The sequence below is a fragment of the Puma concolor genome, chromosome C2 (assembly GCF_028749965.1).
Source record: "Puma concolor isolate L17-30 chromosome C2, mPumCon1.1.hap2, whole genome shotgun sequence".
Lineage (NCBI taxonomy): Eukaryota > Metazoa > Chordata > Mammalia > Carnivora > Felidae > Puma > Puma concolor.
In genome coordinates this window covers 98,581,788-98,601,831 of record NC_141675.1, presented here as the reverse complement: position 1 = coordinate 98,601,831, position 20,044 = coordinate 98,581,788, and the positions used below count along the sequence as shown (strand labels likewise).

The 20,044-nt window shown below is 34.1% G+C and overlaps 1 protein-coding gene and 1 long non-coding RNA gene across 44 annotated transcripts in view; one reads left to right on the top strand and one right to left on the bottom strand.

Annotated features, from left to right (window-relative positions):
* ZBTB20 (zinc finger and BTB domain containing 20) overlaps nucleotides 1-20,044 on the bottom strand; it is a 780,465-nt gene that overhangs the window by 664,266 nt on the left and 96,155 nt on the right. The window lies entirely within an intron of this gene.
* LOC147577442 (uncharacterized) overlaps nucleotides 1-20,044 on the top strand; it is a 111,138-nt gene that overhangs the window by 88,574 nt on the left and 2,520 nt on the right. The window contains exon 5 of the long non-coding RNA XR_015240548.1: nucleotides 11,069-11,145. This is a non-coding gene — a long non-coding RNA (uncharacterized LOC147577442). The remainder of the gene's footprint in view (nucleotides 1-11,068; nucleotides 11,146-20,044) is intronic.

Here is a 20,044-nt window from a genome sequence, read left to right as displayed (position 1 = left end):
GATCATGACCTGAACTGAAGTCGGATGCTTAGCCTACTGAACCACCCAGGTGCCCCTTGACATTATTATTTTTAAAAAATGTTTTAATGTTTATTTTTGAGAGAGAGAGAGAGAGAGAGCATGAGCAGGGGAGGGGCAGAGGGACAGGGAGACACAGAATCTGAAGCAATTAAGTTTCTCAGGATCCACATAAGAGTGAAAACATATGGTATCTGTCTTTCTCTGTATGGCTTATTTCACTTAGCATCACACTCTCCAGTTCCATCCACATTGCTACAAAGAGCCATATTTCATTCTTTCTCATTGCCACGTAGTACTCCATTGTGTATACAAACCACAATTTCTTTATCCATTCATCAGTTGATGGACATTTAGGCTCTTTCCACAATTTGGCTATTGTTGAGAGTGGAAGGAAAAAAAAAAAAGAGGGTAGAGTGGGAGAGAGCCAAAGCATGAGAGACTCTTAAAAACTGAGAACAAACTGAGGGTTGATGGGGGGTGGGAGGGAGGGGAGGGTAGGTGATGGGTACTGAAGAGGGCATCTTTTGGGATGAGCACTGGGTGTTGTATGGTAACCAATTTGACAAAAAATTTCATATATTAAAAAAAGTAAAAATAAAAATAAAATAAAAACTCAACCGTAATGCAAAAAAAAAAAAAGAATCTGAAGCAATTATTATTTTTTAAACAACACAGCACACAACATACTTCTTCACTTAAGAAATACAATTGAATTTGGGTGCCTGGAAATCTCAGTTGGTTAAGCGTCTGACTTTGGCTCAGGTCATGATCTTGGAGTTTCTGAGTTCAAGCCCCTCGCTGGGGTCTGTGCTGACAGCTCAGAGCCTGGAGCTTCCTTCAGATTCAGGGTCTCTATCTCTCTCTTCACCTCCCCTACTCATGCTCCGTCTCTTTCTCTCTCTCTCTCTCTCTCTCTCTCTCAAAAATAAATATTAAAAAATTTTTAAAAATTTAAAAAGAAATACAACTGAATCTGATTACTACTCTTAGTAGTAGTAGTTACTATTAGAAACTACTGTTACTAAAATAGGGATTATAATTATAAAAGTTTCCCTTATTCTTTGATGTTATTATGAAGGTTTACATTAGATACATAAAAATAACCTAGGATTGTCTTCTAATTAGAAATACATGATTCTGCAATAATAGAAATAAAACAAAATTAGACATAGTTAAGTATATCAAGAAAAATGATTTATGGAATCACAAAATCAAAATTGTACCTATCAAGGAAAACAAGGATTATTTAAGATAATATCTATAGGAAAAAATTATTTAATATCTGTGGATCTAGGTATCCTCCCCCGGAAAATGAAGGGCTTAAATCAGAATAAAGTGTTTGTTCCCATGCTTGATATATGTGTAAATATTTTGCATAAATATATCCCAATATTTCTATGACATGAAATTTTATAGATTCTGCAATATCATAATTGAAGAGTCTGCATGAATAATAGGAACCTCTTACATTTGTTTCCACAATACTAATAAAATGCCTAACCCAAAGTAAGTGGCTTAATAAACTTTAGCTGGATAGATTGAAAATTATATGAATAGAAAAACACATTAATGTAAATGAATGTTGCAAATTACTCCTGGTAGTTTGAAATCATTTCACCTGTAACATGCAAATGCCCCACATACCTCACTGCACAAATCTCAGATCTCATCTCACCAAAGTTTCCTGAAAATTAATGGTTCTTCACCTAACATCTAAAACTAAATTCCTCCACCTGTAGAACAACAACACCTATATTACAGAGCTATTGTGATAATCCACTCAATGGATATCCACTCAATGGATATCATAATTTCATTTATTTATCTTCCAACCCACTATCATTATCCTTCTCCTTGAGGCCACACCCTCCACTTGCATACTTGATTTTTATAATCTCCTAAAATCTCTAGGACTTTGCTGTATCAATGATCACTTCTTTCACCTTATCTTCAATGTCTTCTATACTGGCTCTTTACTTTAAGAACATATAAATCACCTTCACCCTAATACAGATCTCCCTTAACCCCTTGCCTGTCTTTAGCAACACCTCTCCCTTCTGTTCTCACCTCGGTTTATTGATTAAAAAAATAAACAAATTCAAAGGATTTACCTTTTGATATGAAAAACATATGTGGGATTTTTTTTAAGTTTATTTATTTATTTTGAGCAAGAGAGAGAGAGAGCATGTGAGTGAAGATGGGCAGAGAGAGAGAATCCCAAGCATGCTCTGCACTGACAGTGGGGCTTGAACCCACTAATTGTGAGATCATGACCTGAGCGGAAATCAAGAGTTGAACGCTTAATCAACTGGGCCACCCAGATGCCCCATGTGGGCTATAAAAAAAAGGAAACAACAAACACCTGTTGTCAAATGCAGGAGTTTCTTCCCTTGTAATAAATAGTTACATATAACTTAACTGGACCTATCATCTACAGTTTTGAATCCCAATATTTCCACCTAACAAACTTATATGCCAATTCTCCCCAAAACAATTCATAAATTTAATGCAACCCCTATCAGAAGTCCAGTGAAATTGAAGATTGGGCAGGATAGGGTAGAGGGAGCTTGATTAAATTATTCTGAAGTTCATATGGAAGATTAACCACATAAGAATAATCAGTAATATTTTAAAATGAAAAATAATGAAAGGAAACTCTCATTAATAGATTTAAACTGTATTGTAAGAGCTACAGCAATTAAAATAGCATGGTCCAAATAAAGAATACAGAAACTAATAGAACTGAAGAGAAAAAATAGAAAGGCTAGAAATCGAATAGAAAGGCATGAAACAAATCCATTTGTAAATTAAGTATTTAGCATATGATAAATAATGCATATCAAATCAACGAGGAAAACAGAGATTTTTTCAATTGATGGTGCTGGGACAACTGGTTAAATATTTAGAACAGAGTAAATTTAGAGCCTATCTCACACTGTATATCAAAATAAAATTCCAGATGGCTTAAAGAGTTATATGTAAACAATGAAACCATAAAAGAACTAGAAGCAAATATAGGAAAAATTTTAATCTAAGTTGGAGAAGGTCTTTCTAAGCATAAAAGCAAAGGCAGAAGCCATAAAAAAAATGTAATAGATTTTTTTAATAGTAGATTTGAACACATAAAACAAAGAAAAGGTCTACATAGCAAAAACAAATGAAATTAAAAGGCAAACAATAAATTCAGAAGAATCATTTGAAACATATGACAGAATACTATGTTAGCAATTTTTTAAATATTTTATGAAAAATAATTAAGTACCTGAGAAAAATGATCAGCAGATGCTATTAAATGAAGAAAGCATTACAAATCAATATATACATTATGATCCCAACTTTGTAAAATATATGTATGTTTGGGTATAATGGCTTCCCCCACACACTATGTTGTTTATAATCTCCATAGTTTTACTCATGCAGTTCCCTCTGACCAAAGAGATCCCTCCCTCATTGTTGAGTCCTCTCCTATTCATTTTTCAAGGATCATTTCAGACATCTCTGCAGATATCAAGAACTTCTGTCTGAATTATCGGGCCACAATAGGTACCCTTTCTTTGTTTGCTCATAGCACAATGTTGCACACCATTAAATTAATGTCCCATAATATTAATATTATCTGTTCATATATGTCACTGTATATGATTAAAGTTCCTCAAGAGAAAAAAAAACTGTATTTTACTCTCTGTGCATCACCAGTACTTGTTACTATATCTATCATGCAGTACACATTTTAAAAAATGGTTTGAATTATTGTTGAAATCTCTTCTAATCATGCATATTCCAAAACAAGAGCTAATGCCAACAGGGAGCTAAACAGCATAAGAAGGATCAAACAGTATAAGATGGATGAAAAAAAAAAAAAAGACATAGCTATTTAATGAGAATTCATTCTATGCATCTTTCCAAGACATACCAGAAACTTCCTTCAGGGTACAACTAAATGATTCACCCTAGAGTATCCCAGGTATATATTGATCTTTTCAAAAATCTTAAGATGTACTACTTACAGACTGTGCCCACAATTTATCACCTAAAGTTTATTTTTATTTATTTATTTCTCATTTATTAATCTTTCCTTTCTCATCAAATGCTGAGCTCTGTTATAGGAAGAAGCCATGCCTTATTCTAGTGAGGTATCCTACAATATATGTGGCTAAATAGCTCATTACATTGATAAACATTCAATATATATTTATTTTATTTATAGCTCTGGATGATTATCTATGTTTTTATGTACATACTTCTCTAATTCTCTAGGCTAGGGAGAGTCAATTCCAATTCCCTCCTTTACCTATTAACATTCTGAATGGTGGAAGCATATGGAGTATTACAAAAATACTTGCACTCGCTGAGTAAACCTGATTTCACCTAATCAGAAGGACAGCTTCCATTATGCTTACTTCTATCTGTGCCAGGCCACAAAGCTTTCCTAATTTTCATTAATTACTGGAGATGATGTCACCTCACTTTTCTAGTGAGAGTACATGAGAATATATAAATGAGCTCATCTCTGTACAATAAAAAGAATAATTTTCACTAAAAAGTATTCAGTAGTAGGTCTTCGTGAGATAAATCATGAGAAGACAGACTAGTGAGGGGTTTTTTTGTTAGTCAAAACATTTTTCTACATATAGCTTAGTATATACAATATCCAAAACACACAATCTTAATTTACAGCTAATGTCAGTTTACTACCACATTGTTTGATATATTCCAAAGTTTTCCAATAAGATATTTGACTTCCTATAGACTGAAAATAAAATCATTAGATTTTAATTATTTAATGCCAAGGAAGAAAGTCATCTTTTTCTCCTTCTTATGTCTTTGTTTCACAAAACTATTATCAGAGAGGCCATGCAAACAACTAAAAACAAAAAATTATATGGTGTAGTTAATTGAAAAAATGCTTTTGCTGCACACAGAAATTGACACTAAGTGCTGTATTAGCAGGAAATCAGTGATTTTCAATTGACATTGCACAGGAAATCACTTAGTGTCAATTGATATTAAATGGGCAAAATTGTACTGAATTAGTACAAAATGATTTGGTGGAAAGAAATGTGCTTCCATCAGGTGACTTGGTATTAAGTGGGCTCAAATGTAATACGTTTTAGAGGTCACTAGTCAACAAAAATTAGGGCATGCTATCCAACCCTGAGTACATCAGACTGGTTGCTTTTAACATCCTTATCAAAAGATAAGATAGTATCATATTATCAGGACAAAATTGTCTTCCTATGAGCTTTCAAGGGAAGTGGTAAAATTTAAATTGTTTAAATGAATTAAATTAACCGGTGGTAAGAATCATAACTTCTTTAGCCCATTTAGTTCTATTTCTTTAAAGAAAAAATACACACACACACACACACACACACACACACACACACTATACTACACTATAGAATCTTTAGCATGAACTAAAAGACAAAATAATAGCATCCATTTTATGCAATATGGTCCAGATTGACTTTTCTCTATAAAATGGCCTCAACAGTAAGCACACAATACGTTATTGGTTGCATGAGTGATATCAATGGATTTTATGAAGGAATTACTTAATGTCATTTAAAGGAACTGATGCTTTTAAATCTGAGTAATGGGGAAAAGAAAGTGTGTAGATGCAGGAGCTATGGGGAGTGGGAAGAGGTGGGAGAAGATATGTTTTACAGTTACTACAAAGAGAACAAATTACATAAAATATTTCAGATATTTTCTGAGAGTAAAAATGGGAATGTTTGAAGTATAAAAAACTATAATATCACTTGTATTAGTAATACAAAAAACAATTATGGGGTAATGGGCATACACAGAGCTCTCTGCCAACCATTAAAAATATACATTCTTCTCAAGTGCACATGGAACATTTTCCAGTTTAGATCATATATTAGGCCGTAAGTTAAATCTCAATAGATTGAAAAAGATACTCATACAAAGGACTTCTCCTTGTTCATGAGGAAAAGATAGGCTTTTCAATCAATGGTGCTAGGAAAACTGGATAGCCATACTTAAAAGAATGAAGTTGGACCCTTATCTAACGTCATATACAAAAATTAACTCAAAATGGATCCATGATTTAAATATAAGCCTTAAAACTGTAAAACTCTTAGAAGAAAACATAAGGTAAGAGCTTCATAACATTGGATTTGGCAGTGATTTCTTGTATAAGACACCAAAACAACAAAAGAAAAAGTAGACAAATTGGACATCATTCAAAATTTTAAAATTTATGCAGTGAAAGATTCGATCAACAGAGTAAAAAACTACTCACAGGATGAGAGAAAATATTTGCAAATTATGTATCTGATAAGAGATTAATATCTAAGATATATAAAGAACACTTAAATTATCAAGATGCACCTGGGTACCTCAAAGAGTTGAGCATCCAACTCTTCGTTTAGTCTCGGGTCATGATCTCATGGTTCATGAGATGGAGCCCTGTAGCAAGAAGCCTACTTGGGATTCTTTCTCTCCCTCTCTCTCTGCCTCTACCCTGGCACTCTCTCTCTCTCTTTGTCTCTCAAAATAAATAAATAAATAACATTTTTTAAAAAGGGGGAAAAAAACTCAACACAACAACAACAACAAAAACCAATCTGATTAAAAAATAGGCAAAGGGTGTGAATAGATATTTCTCAAAAGAATATATACAAACGGACAATAAACACATGAAAAAGATGTTCAACATCATTTTTTTAATTGTTTATTTATTTTTGGGAGCAGGGGGAGGGGCAGAGAGAGGGAGACAGAGGATCTGAAGCAGGTTCTGCGGTGTCAGTACAGAGCCCAATGTGGGGCTTGACCTCACAAACTGTGAGATCATGACCTGAACTGAAGTTAGACGCTTAATCAACTGAGCCACTCAAGTGCCCCTCCACATCATTATTTATTAAGGAAATGCAAATCAAACTATAAGATACCACCTCCCACCCATTAGGATTGCTATTACAAAGAAAGAGTGGGGGGAGGGAGGGAGGAAGAAAGGAGAGTATTGACAAGGACGTGGAGAAATTAGAAAACCTGTACACTATTGGTGGGAATATAAAATGTTACAACCACTGTGGAAAACAGTAGAGCAGTTCCTAAAAAAATTAAAAATAGAATTACCATATGATCCAGCAATTCCACTTCTGAATATATACTAAATTTTTCACATATGCTACAACAGGGATGAGCCTTGAGGATATTATGCTAAGTGAAATAAGTCAATCACAGAAAGATAAATATTGTATGACTCCCCTTATATAAGGTACTTAGAGTAATCAAAATCATACAGACAGAATATAAAATGGTGGCTTCCAGAAGCTAGAGGGAGAGGGGAATGGGGAGCTATTGCTTAATGGGTATAGAGTTTCAGTTTTTCAAGATGAAAAGAGTTCTGGAGATGAATGGCTATTACACAACAATACGACTGCCACTTAAAATTGGCTAAGATGGCAAATATGTTATGAGTATTTTACCACAATTTTTAACATGGGAAAAAAAATGGTAGCAAAGCTTTGTAACTTTTTACTTGCCCTTTCCAAAGTAAAAGAAAATTGTGGAGAACTCACCCTGCTGAGCATTGGGCTGAAGAAATAGTAATAATTTTCTTGTCCTAATTTGACTTAGACAATGAAAAAAAAAATTCCTCTGAAAGAACTTGAAATCCTCAGAGAATTCATCATGAAGCACAAAAAATTAAACTAAGAACATTGTGTAGAATTAACAGGAAGCAACCCAAAATAAAACTCAGCTTTAACCCCGAAGGAAGTACACAAGAAAACTAGAGGTGCATTCAGGATAATCTTAAAGGGATGGGAGCTAGTAAATTAAATGGATGATGCAGAGAAATATGATTGGATAGTAATATATAATTAATGATAATTACTATTTATTGAGCCCTTATTAATGGCAAACACAATGTTCAGCATTCTTTTTTTTTTTTTTTTTCTTAAATTTTTTTTTTTTTTCCAACGTTTATTTATTTTTGGGACAGAGAGAGACACAGCATGAACGGGGGAGGGGCAGAGAGAGAGGGAGACACAGAATCGGAAACAGGCTCCAGGCTCTGAGCCATCAGCCCAGAGCCCGACGCGGGGCTCGAACTCACGGACTGCGAGATCGTGACCTGGCTGAAGTCGGACGCTTAACCGACTGCGCCACCCAGGCGCCCCATCAGCATTCTTTATAAAATATTACAATTTTTTCTCTTAGCAGCCTGATGAACTCTGATATTTTAGAAACAAAGATCATGAGACCAAGAAAACTGACCAAAGTCACAAGCAGAGTGGTTGTTAAAACTACATCTATCTGAATCCAAAGTCAAGGATTTTAACTAGGTAAAGAGGACTTTCAGTTGGTATTTAAAAGAAAAATCCTCTTGCAAGAGCACCTGAAGCTAAAGAATAGCTGCATCTGACCTGCACACAAGCTAGGAGGTTTTAAGTACATGTATGAATACACTGGATGACTTCATCTGGGGTGAGGAGGGAAGCTGAAGCAGTGATTTACAGAAGATCAGTACAAAAGACACATAGCTATGCCTCAACGTGGCTGTTCCTTACATCTTGCTTTGACTGTTGGGGCGCCTGGGTGGCTCAGTCGGTTAAGTGTCCAAGTCTTGACTTTGGCTCAGGTCATGATCTATCTCATGGTTCATGGGTTCGAGCCTCACCTCAGGCTCTGCACTGACGGTGTGGAGCCTGCTTGGGATTCTCTCTCTCTGATTCTCTCCCTCTCTCGCTCTCTCTCTCTCCCTTTCTCTTGCTCCCACCCCAGCTCTATCTCTCAAAATAAGTAAATAAACTTAAAAAACAATCTTGCTTTGAGTGTTATTTTTTAAAATAAATACATCTACTAGGAAACATTTATTCTGTCATTTTAATACAGAATTCTAGTTTAATTTCTAAACAGCACAAATGAGTTGAAAATTACAATTAAATAATTAATTTTGTTATTCTAACTATAGAAAATTAATCTATCTTCAAGTAATGAAATTTCTCACATAGTCACACATTATCAGGTTATAGTCAATGTATCAGTGTATATATATACACTATAATCAGTGTATATATATATATATATATATATATGCATATATATATATATATATATACACTGATTATATATACACACTATATATATACACTATATATAGTATATATATATATACACTATATATATATATATATAGTATATATATACACTATACTATATATAGTATATATATATATACACACACACACACACACACACATATACACACACACACACATATATATATATACACATATATATTAAAAAAAGAAAAAACAACTAAGCAGCTTTTCAGGTTTAACCTTCCAGTTTAAATCCTACGTATGACGATAAATGTCATAGGCTCACAGACCTGTAAGGAAAATTTATGTGAGCTTTAACGTTGGCTAACCAGTATGTACATCCAAGACGCATTTGTTAAGAGCAAGCAAGTACTACACACCTTCACTCTGAAGGTACTCACAAACCCAGTTAACAAACTTCAGTAACAAAACTTGCCCCTTGTGTGCATATCACCAGAAAATTCTATAAGAGCAAGTATAGTACAAGCAGAAAACTGCCTTGCTTATACAGATTTTATAATAGAAAGTTTAAAAATCACAAATAAATAAATGGATACACAACCAGTCAAATGAGTAAATATACTCCACACACTTAGTAAATTATTAAGTTTTTAAGAAAGTAAGGAATGAAAATAACAGACATAATTGTTTAATGGGCTAAACTCATCTGATGCAGTTTCCTTAACAAATTTTTTGCTATGTAAATCATATTTTTTCTTAAATTTTTATTATAAAATCAAAGGTATATTTTACTGAAACAAGTTTATTTCTCTATATAAAGAATTCACCCAACCTTAGAGAAGTCACAAATTCCATAAAAATAGATGTTTTTGATAAACTATTAACACTGTTGTTATAGTCAAAGGAAATGCTAAAAACTGAAATTTAAATTATAATGTGGTTTTAAAATCTCTAATACTATCAACATTTGCTTAACATATTGCAATAAAAATGCAGCAAAATCTAAAAGTTTAGCATATTTTCAATAACTTCCAGCAATTTAATCATATTTATATTTAGTTCACACAATTTTCTCCCTTTTGTTTATTTTTTTTTTTCATTTTTTCCATTCTCTCCCTTTACTGAAGATCACTGGCTTCTTCTCTGACATCATTGTTAGATACTATCTCAGTGACCTGTTACTGTATCCTTGGATAGGAAGAGATAGTATCTCCAGTAAGGTCAATATGACTCAACCATGTGATATGGACATTAAAAAAAATCAGATTAAATCTTAAACTGCTAGCAGAATAGCAATATCTACAATGAGGGAGATAAGAGCCCTCACTCTCGTCAGCAATGGTCAGATGACATGATGAATATCATGATACAGAATTACCCAGAATCACTAGAATATTCTAAGAAAGGAAACAAGAAAGAGTGCAAGACTAGAATCATGGAACGGTTGAAAGACTCAAGGGTATTGAATGCTACTATTTATGGGATTGCAGAAATAGAGTAGTACATTTCCAAATGTTTGAAAACTTCATATTAGACTTATTCTGCATGGTATCAAAGGATGTACTAAAATAATGGGCTGGTAATACTAGATACAGATTTCAATTCAAAATAAATAAGAACTTGAACATCATAATTGATCACAGAGATATTAGTGAGTATAAGTGACTGAAGGTATTTATTCAAAAAGTGAGGATTACCCTAAGAACAATTTTTTCAATATTGATTCAGTGATTCTTCTCAAAACTAAGAACTAAAATGTTTAATCTTGCTAAGCTGCGGATGTTTTTCTGATGGTACCAGGAGTCTGCTGTTACCAATCTATTATTTCATTTTTATCAGCAAAATATCAAAAAGTTGTTCTTTTCCCAGTAAGTAGTTTATGCAGTGGTGAATGCTTTTCAAAAGTTGTGGGTTTTTTTCTGCTTCAAGAAATATGGACTGACAAAGTGCTAAATGACTCATTGACTGATTGAATCATTCAGTTATTCATTCAACAAATATTTATCCAGAGCCTGATATGTGCCAAAGACCCCAAGGAGGCATACAAAAAGAGAAGAGATAAAGCCTCTGCTTATAATCTATTAGGGTAAGTAGACACATACAAAAATCATTTATAAAGTATTGGATCTTATTGTAGAAGCATGTGCTCAGGGAACATACTGAAATGGCGTTTAACTTTCCCAGGAGAATCAGGGAAGACATTTAGAGGAGATGGTATTTGAACTGGGTTTTACAAGATTATTAGAATTTCACTAGATAGTAACGGAAGAGAATGGTATTTTAGGCAGAGGAAGCATCATGTACTCTGAGGCATGTAAATACACAGCATGTTTAGGAGAAATGGCAAAAAAAAAAAGTGTTAAGGCTAAAGTTTAAGACATAGAGTGAAGAGAGAATATAAATAAAATTGACAAAGCAGCTTATGGTTAAATACCTGAGGACAATACAAGGATTTGGGTTTACCTTGAGTGCAAAGGGAAGATGTTTCTAGGCAGAAGGGTGACATGACCAGATATGCATTTTTAAAAATTTATGAGCATCAGTGTGAGAAATTCATTTTCTTCAAATACTAGTTTTTGCTTTGAAATATACTCAGGGGGAGTTGAATCCTCCAACCACTGGCACCAGCAAGGCTAAGTTAATAAGTGCTAAATGGCAGCACAGAGCACCCAATTCTTTACAATATCAGTTATCATTTCTGAGCCTCTATTTTGACTTAAATAATTCACTTATTCAAAAATTCCATAAATGAATGAACACTATTTGGACTGATTGGTATGAAGGAGATTACCATAAAAGGAATAATAAGCCTTTTTAGAGTTAAAGACCATGTTGATGCACAATGGAGAAAAGGCAGTTAATTCAAGAAAGATAAACATATCTGGATCAACTTAGAAATAAAACCTTGCTGGGGTGCCTGGGTGGCCCAGTCGGTTAAGCGGCTGACTCTTGGTTTCGGCTCAGGTCTTGATCTCACGATTTGGTTTATGGGATTGAGCACCGTGTTGGGCTCAGCGTGCACAGTGTGACATAACAGAGCCTGCTTGGGATTCTCTCTCTGCCTCTCTCTCTGCCCCTCCCTCACTTGCAATAAATTAAAAAAAAAAAAAAAATTCCAACCTTGTGTTAAATGGACTCTTAAATTTTTCTTGGAGAAGTTGCCATTTATTTTGAACTTATAACAACACATATGTATGTATACCACCTAAAATTTGTGAAGTGATTTCATATTCATCATCTTTCCTCTCTGCCTTGATTCCCATATGAATGTGAATATACATTACTATTCCCATTTTATCAGGAATAAAACTGAGGTTCATAAAAATTAAATTACTTGCCCAGTTTACATGTTACAGATAATAAATGATAGTGTCAAAACCAAACCTCTAATTTGTGATTATAAGTCCAATCTTCAGTTCACTTTATCATGCTTCACAACTAAAACATGGTTGAAGGGGCGCCTGGGTGGCGCAGTCGGTTAAGCGTCCGACTTCAGCCAGGTCACCATCTCGCGGTCCGTGAGTTTGAGCCCCGCATCGGGCTCTGGGCTGATGGCTCAGAGCCTGGAGCCTGTTTCCGATTCTGTGTCTCCCTCTCGCTCTGCCCCTCCCCCGTTCATGCTTTGTCTCTCTCTGTCCCAAAAATAAAAACGTTGAAAAAAAAAAAAATTTTAAAACATGGTTGAAAACTAGGACAGAAAACTAGGAGGTGACAGAACCAAATGATTCTATGTAATTCTGTGGAAAAGAGACAGAAAGAGAATGGAAATACTATAAACTGGATTTGCATTATTTTCTAAGAATTATTTTGAAAGAATTTTTCATGTGAAAGAAAATGATGACCAATATTTAGAACCATTAGGGAATTTACTAGAGAAGCTCTTTACTTTTTTTTTTTTTTTTTTTTTTTTGGTTGGAGGTGCTAATTATCAAAACACACAGAAATAACTTACTTAGAACCTAAAAAACTTCAAATGACTATAAATTCTTTATGGAGAAATCAGTTCTCTTTGTCCCATGTCATCATATCTTTAAAATTAGGCACAAAAACGTGGATAGTTAACAATGAAACTGTATATTTAGTAATGTGGAAGGTCACCTTCACTCTATTTCGTATGGGGAAGAAACTATAATAACTCATCCTGGATTATGAAAATAAAGAGTTCTTTCTTTTCTCAGAGAGGTTATTCTAACAGTGAGAGATAAAATTTTTTGCAAATTTGAAAATGTCCATGAGATCAACAGCAAGAAACTAGACCTTTTCCATGCTTTCTTAACTACACTCCACTTTTGCAACTAAACAAACAAAACAGTTATGCAAAGAATAGAGACCAATACATTTGATCATAAGTGTTGTAATCCAAAGTTAAATCTAACCTTTTGGTTTTAACACAAAAAGAGAAAATAATTAACAGAAGACATGTCATTTGGAAATATTTCATTACCATCTATCTCCAGAAATTGTGGTTTTTCCCAATGTTTGGCTTCATGTTTCCAGAAATGTACATCCTTTTCCTTGCCTCACTCTGAAAATAGCATTTTTATCCATAAAGTTTCATGTTGACAGTGTTTCACATCTTGAGTCACAACTTTCTATGATATCAGAATGAATCGGCACATTTTATATGTGGTATTTTAACCCCTGAAAATACATTCTCTTAAATTAAATATAAAAAGGTAACTGGACTAAGAAAAGAAGAGGTCGTCAACCACATCAGAATAGGTTTGAGATACAGTTTTACTTCACATTTTCTTTGTCTCTTATCCCTCCTCCATCATTTCTACTTTCTTGAATTCATAAGCCCTACTTTCAGGATTTATTCTCTAAGAGATTGCATATCATGTAAGACTGAACTCTGGCATGTTGCTGCCAGCCAGGCTGGTTTACCCTCTTTTATTCCCCAGTGAGAAAAAAAATCACTTAATTCATAAAGCTCATTTTGATTTACAGAGATAAACAGTCCTTTTATTTCTAAGTATCACACATACATTTCTCCAAGATTCAGACCATAAAAGAGAAGGTAAAGCCTAATGTATCTCAGTCCTATTACCTGGTTAATCTAAAAGGCAAAAATAAACAACATTTAAAAAAAATTAAAAATAATTTAAAAAAAAAACCACCTAAGCCAAATGGCAGTGGTTTATGAACATTAATGAATAGTTATTAAATTTGCACAAAAAATGAAATTACTTTGGTCATTATCTATGTCAGTGACTTCAAATCATGGCTAAGCATAAGAATCACTTGGAACCTTTTAACACATACCAAAGCTAGAGCCCCACCCTATACTGATTACATCTCAATCAGCAGGGCCAAGTTTAAAGCATACCTGGGATAGCATTTAGTTGTTGCTGCTGACTATTCAGCAGTTATTAAGAACACAGGCTGCTTTTAACCTATAGGTTAAAAGATTGTCAGTTTCCTCCACCCCAAAATGGACATAATGATTATGTTATGTGGATACTGTGAAGAGTTAAAGGAAATAATGCTTGTAATGCTTGTAAGGAGCCTAAAACAGTGACACACCATGCACTCAAATATTTGTTGGTGCTGTTGCTATTAGAACTCTTGCTGTTCTGCGTGGATATGGGGCCTATCAGTGCAACAGAAGGAACATGCTGTTCCTGTGAATAAGAAGGAAGAATATTCTTCTAACATCAATCTCAGCAAGCAATGTGCTACAGGGTGAAGCAGGGGGAAAAGCAGCAAATCATATTTGGGCTTCCTCTGATAGATGTTACCTCACTGAAGTATCTTCATGCCATGCCATGACACAGGGTCACAAAAACTCTGTGGAATGCAACGTTTAATTTACTGTAAGAATTTATCTAGACACCCAGGGGTGTTTGGGTGGCTCAGTCAGTTAAGTGTCTCACTCTTGGTTTCGGCTCAGGTCACGATCTCACGGTTTCTCATGAGTTCAAGCCCCATGTCGGGCTCTGCGTTGGCAGCACATGGAGACTGCTTGGGATTTTCTCTCTCCCTCTCTCTTTGCCCCTCCCCCACTCACACTGTCTCTGTCACTCTCAAAATAAATAAAGTTAAAAATTTTTTTTTAATTTATCAATCCCATTCAGTTAGTCATCTTGAACATTCCTCCTCAATTACTCTATATCAAATTTCAACCACAAAACATGTAGCATATGATCCTATTTATATATGCATATATAAAATAAACATATACGTTTATATATACATATATAGAAAATTTTGTTTGGCCTATATAATTTTTTTTGCAGTGGCTGAATTTTCTATAAGAAGCACACACCATTATTATGATAAATAAAACAATAGAGTTAATGCCATTTGAATTAAATAAGATTTATATCCACTAAAAAAATTAAAGAAACTATATTTTTCTAAAACTAAATTTGTAAAGAGGATATTTACAGCAAGGTTTGTATTCTAAAGAAGTTATGCTTTCCTATCTCAACTAAAAATCATGTTGACTTTATAAGTTAAGGCCATTTAAAAACTGAAACATATAACTTAATGATGCTACTTACAATTATAGGAATAGTCTGGATAGGCATAAGCATTATGAAGAAATATTTCTCTCATTCCTCATTCATACTTGCCAAGGTAGCTTATGAATTGGCTTTCAAGAGAACCATTTTGATTCATGTATAACAAAACTTCACCTTGATATGGGCAAGATTCCCTACTCCATACTGTAACAATGACACTTCCAGTCAACATCACAGCTCAGAAAATCATTATTAAAAACAAACACCAATCTCTTTTGTAGAGTATGGGTTTTTAGTGATAAGCAGAACAAAAAATCATCAAGCACTTCTCCCTCAGATATTCTTGGCACAAATGCCAAGAGCTGATTCAGACCTTCCAACTTGAAATTTAATTATCTGCTAGCACATACATTAGACGATATCTATGTTTCCACAATGCATTAATGTGTCGATGTTATCCCAAATCAAGCAATGTGGTTTGATAAAGGAATCTTATCAATAGTTTCTTCTCCTTTGTCTCTAAGCATATTTGCCACTAACTTTAAGGTTGATTTGCCAGTTTTTAAAGCAACCCTGTGCATTACTTGTATCTGTTTTTGCTTTGAGGAGTACAACTCTGAATTAAGCCTTTGTAGTTTTGATCTTTTCACCCTTGGCAACAAAAGTCATCAAGTTTTGTACCAGGAAGCATTAAAAAGGAAGTTTCAGTAGCTTCCATTGATTATGTGACAAAGTTTGAGAGAGGCAACAGTAAGAACTAGGAGACGGCTGCTGGTATTCATCACTAGGCTTTTCCAATTATACTTCTCAAGTACTTGTATGAAATCATCACATCTGCATCTTCACTTTTCCCAGCATATACCAAATATACATTCAGTATCACTCCAGAATATTCACTATAATATTATTACAAATTATTTAGTTAAAAATTTTACCTATATTTTTATATTTCAGTGAGGCTTTTTTAAATACATTTTTTGTGAACTGGGAATATAACAGAAAACAACAATCTGAAAGGGTTTTTTAATTTTTTTTAATGTTTTTACTTATTTTTGAGAGAGAGAAACAGAGACAGAGTGTGAGTGGGGAGGAAGGGCAGAGAGAAAGAGACACACACAGAATCTGAAGCAGGCTCCAGGATCTGAGCTGTCAGCACAGAGCTGACCCAGGGCTCAAACCCAGGAACAGTGAGATCATGATCTGAGCTGACATCGGATGCTTAACTGACTGAGCCACCCAGGTGCCCCAACAATTTGAAAGTTTTATAAAGACATCCTAGCTAAGACATGTCATATACTGTATCCCATTATTAATTGAGATAAACTGTCTTTGCAATATGTATATGTGAACAATTCACAATACATATATGTATACAAAAACTCGTGAAAATATAATTTATGCTGTGAAATGACTGTGAAATTAATGTGAACAAAATTATTTCATTACTTTTTTCCCTCTAAAACTACCAAAATTCATGAGTCACTTGATACATTGTCAGGTCCACAGGCAACAAATTAGGGAAACTGTTACAAAAGGACCAAAACTGGAAGGTCGGAGTTGGGGCAGGTGAAGCAGGAAAGACAGATCTTTATTACGCATTAAAAAACTAAGTAATTGAGACACTTTCAATAGCAACCCTTTCACATCATAAACAATCCTCCTTGCCTTCATCTGTGACTGAAAAAACATGCTTCATCTAAATACTTTGTTATGAAATACTGAAAGAAAGCACCAGCCATAATCACATTCAATGGATCTCTTGAATAATATAACATCGATGCAGTCTAGTCTATATAAAAGTGGACTTCCTTAGTACAGCATGGCTTGGATAGTATCTGAAAAGGATCTTCTCTTGATCAATGGTTCAAATGAACAAGCAGAACAGAATGACGTATTGTAGACATGATTTCAGAAGATTTTCATTACAAATGTTAATTTTATTTTTACAGCAAACTCATGCATGTGTGTGGCACTTGAAGATACAAATCCTAATGTAAATACTCACCTACAAATAACCACACACTTCAGTCACAGTACCATGACTTCTTTAAACATATTGCAAAATGAGAGGTCAAGAGGCTATGGTAGTAGAACCAAGAACAAAGAAGATTACAGATAGGAAGTGTGGGTTCTTTCAAAACCATAGGCACTTTCCTCTCCCTTGGTATTATTTTTCATCAATTCTTTTTTTTTCACTTTTTTTCTACTGCAGTATTGATATAATGTCTGACTTGGTAATAAACTTGTTTCTACTCACTAAAAGAACACTGTAAGAGGTTCTGCTTTTGGGAGCACAGGACTTTTCTGTCCCAAATATGGATGGTCTATAGGCACGTAGTGAAAAAATATAACCTGGAGAAGCTACCTCCTACACTTCTGCTGAGTTTGCTTACTCTATACATACTGCAACCAAAATTTCCTTAGGAAAAAAAATGTACTCAAGAGTACGGACTATAATTTATTTCTCTACTTATTAAATTCTTAGTGTCTTCTGGCATATGGTTGGAATTATTATATTTTACAGGAAACAAAAAAACAGAGAAAATGAAGCTATGTCAGAATGTTGTCACAATTTACTCAACACAAACAACTCACGCTTTAATTGATGATAAATAGCTACTCTCATGTATAAGTTTACCTCACACATGATGGAAAGGGGTGCTGACAAGTCTTGCTCCCTGTGCAGTCAACCTGGAAATGTGGCAAGTCCCTGATCCCAGAAATAGTATGATCATGATGTTGGAACAAGTCAAATACTCATTAATAGCTGATACAATTTTCTATATCAAATATCAATTTTCTTTTTACTTGAAGTATATCTACACACACAAGAAAAATCTTTAATTTTTATTTCAACCCAATTAGTCTTTATTCCTGAATTGGTTTGGATAAAAGAAAAAAGTCCCCACATAAACCTGTCCATTCTGAGACCACCTCAAGTCCTGTCTACTCAAGGCAATTTATTTTTTTATTTTTTAAATTATGCAACCAGATTTATTAAATGGACACAAGTCAGTGAGAGTTGATATAGGAAACAGTTTCCTGCCCACTTCCCCTACCCATTGCCTTCAATAATATTATGCTCTTATTCTTCATTTTTCCACCTCCTGTTTTTCCTGGGTCTTTTCTAGGATCAGTGGTGGAAGTAGGCAAGTAGAAGGAAAGGGGCAAAAATCTTTTTGCTTATTTGGGTGCTGCTTATGCAGCTCTCTCTTGGTCCTTGATGATGTCGATGTGTGACATGCTTACACGTATCTTCTCCCTGTGAGCTGCTCTTCTGAGTTCTTTAGAGGACTCTGGGGACCTCTCTGCTTCATTGTTCTTTAATACCCTCTGAGCTCCTGCTCCTGGAGGTTGACCCCAAAATCTGTTACTCAGTCAGCCCTTAAATTTTTTAAATTATTTTAAATTATTTTTTAAATTTATTTTAAATATAAATATATAATATTATATTTTAATATATTACATTATAATACATATATAATATTATATATTATTTTTATAATTAACTGTGTTATATTAGTTTCAGGTGTACAATATAATGATTAATAATTCTATGCATTACTCCTATGATAAGTGTACTCCTAATCCTCTTATGTATTTCACCCTACTTAATGTGGTTTAAATCCTATGCCAAAGTCAGGGCCTTGGGTTCATATAATTTATATTGATAACTGATAACGATAATTGTAATAATATCCCAACAGAAGTGTCTGTTGTTTCAGGTAAAATAAATAATCTTGGCTGAATTAAACCAAATGTTGAGATGATTATTACTGTGTACATTTCAAAGCAGCCATAAGCTTCACAAAATGAATCAAACTCAACAATTGTTGCTATCATAGAGTTTATGTATTAAGAACTACTTTGAAAGGTCATTCCTCAGTCTTTGCTCACACACGTAGGAAATAAAACCAATAATCTGTCCTTTGTTTATAAAGATGTGGCTACTTTTAAATTTTTATTTACATTTTAATTGACATTTCTTAAACACTTGTCTTAAAATAGTAACTCTGGATGATCTATAAAAGAATATATATTAAAGATTTTCTATCTAAAAGGAGATTTATAGTAATCCATGCACATTCTAGTTTACCTCTACAACTTCATCTTTTACAAACTCACACATACTCACCTACAAACTTCACTCCAGCATATTAAAGTGTCTGCACACTCATGAACCTGTCACACACTGTTTTTCTGCTTCTTTTTTCTTTTTTTTTTTAACTTCCAAGTTTTAGACAAGCTATTTCCTCTTCCTGCAATACCCTCAAAACATCTGCCCCTGGCTAATTCCTACTCACCTTTCAGTGCCATCTTGCGCATCATATCCTGTAGGAAGCCTTTCCTGGCTTGTGTTAGGTGCCCCTCCTATATGCCTCCATACCTCTCTGTAGTAAATTGCTTCTACAGCAATTATTGTACAGTATTGAAAATGTCTGATGACCTGCTTGTCCCTCCTTCTATACCATATGTTCTTTGAAGACAGGGAGTATTTGGTGATTACATTTATACCTG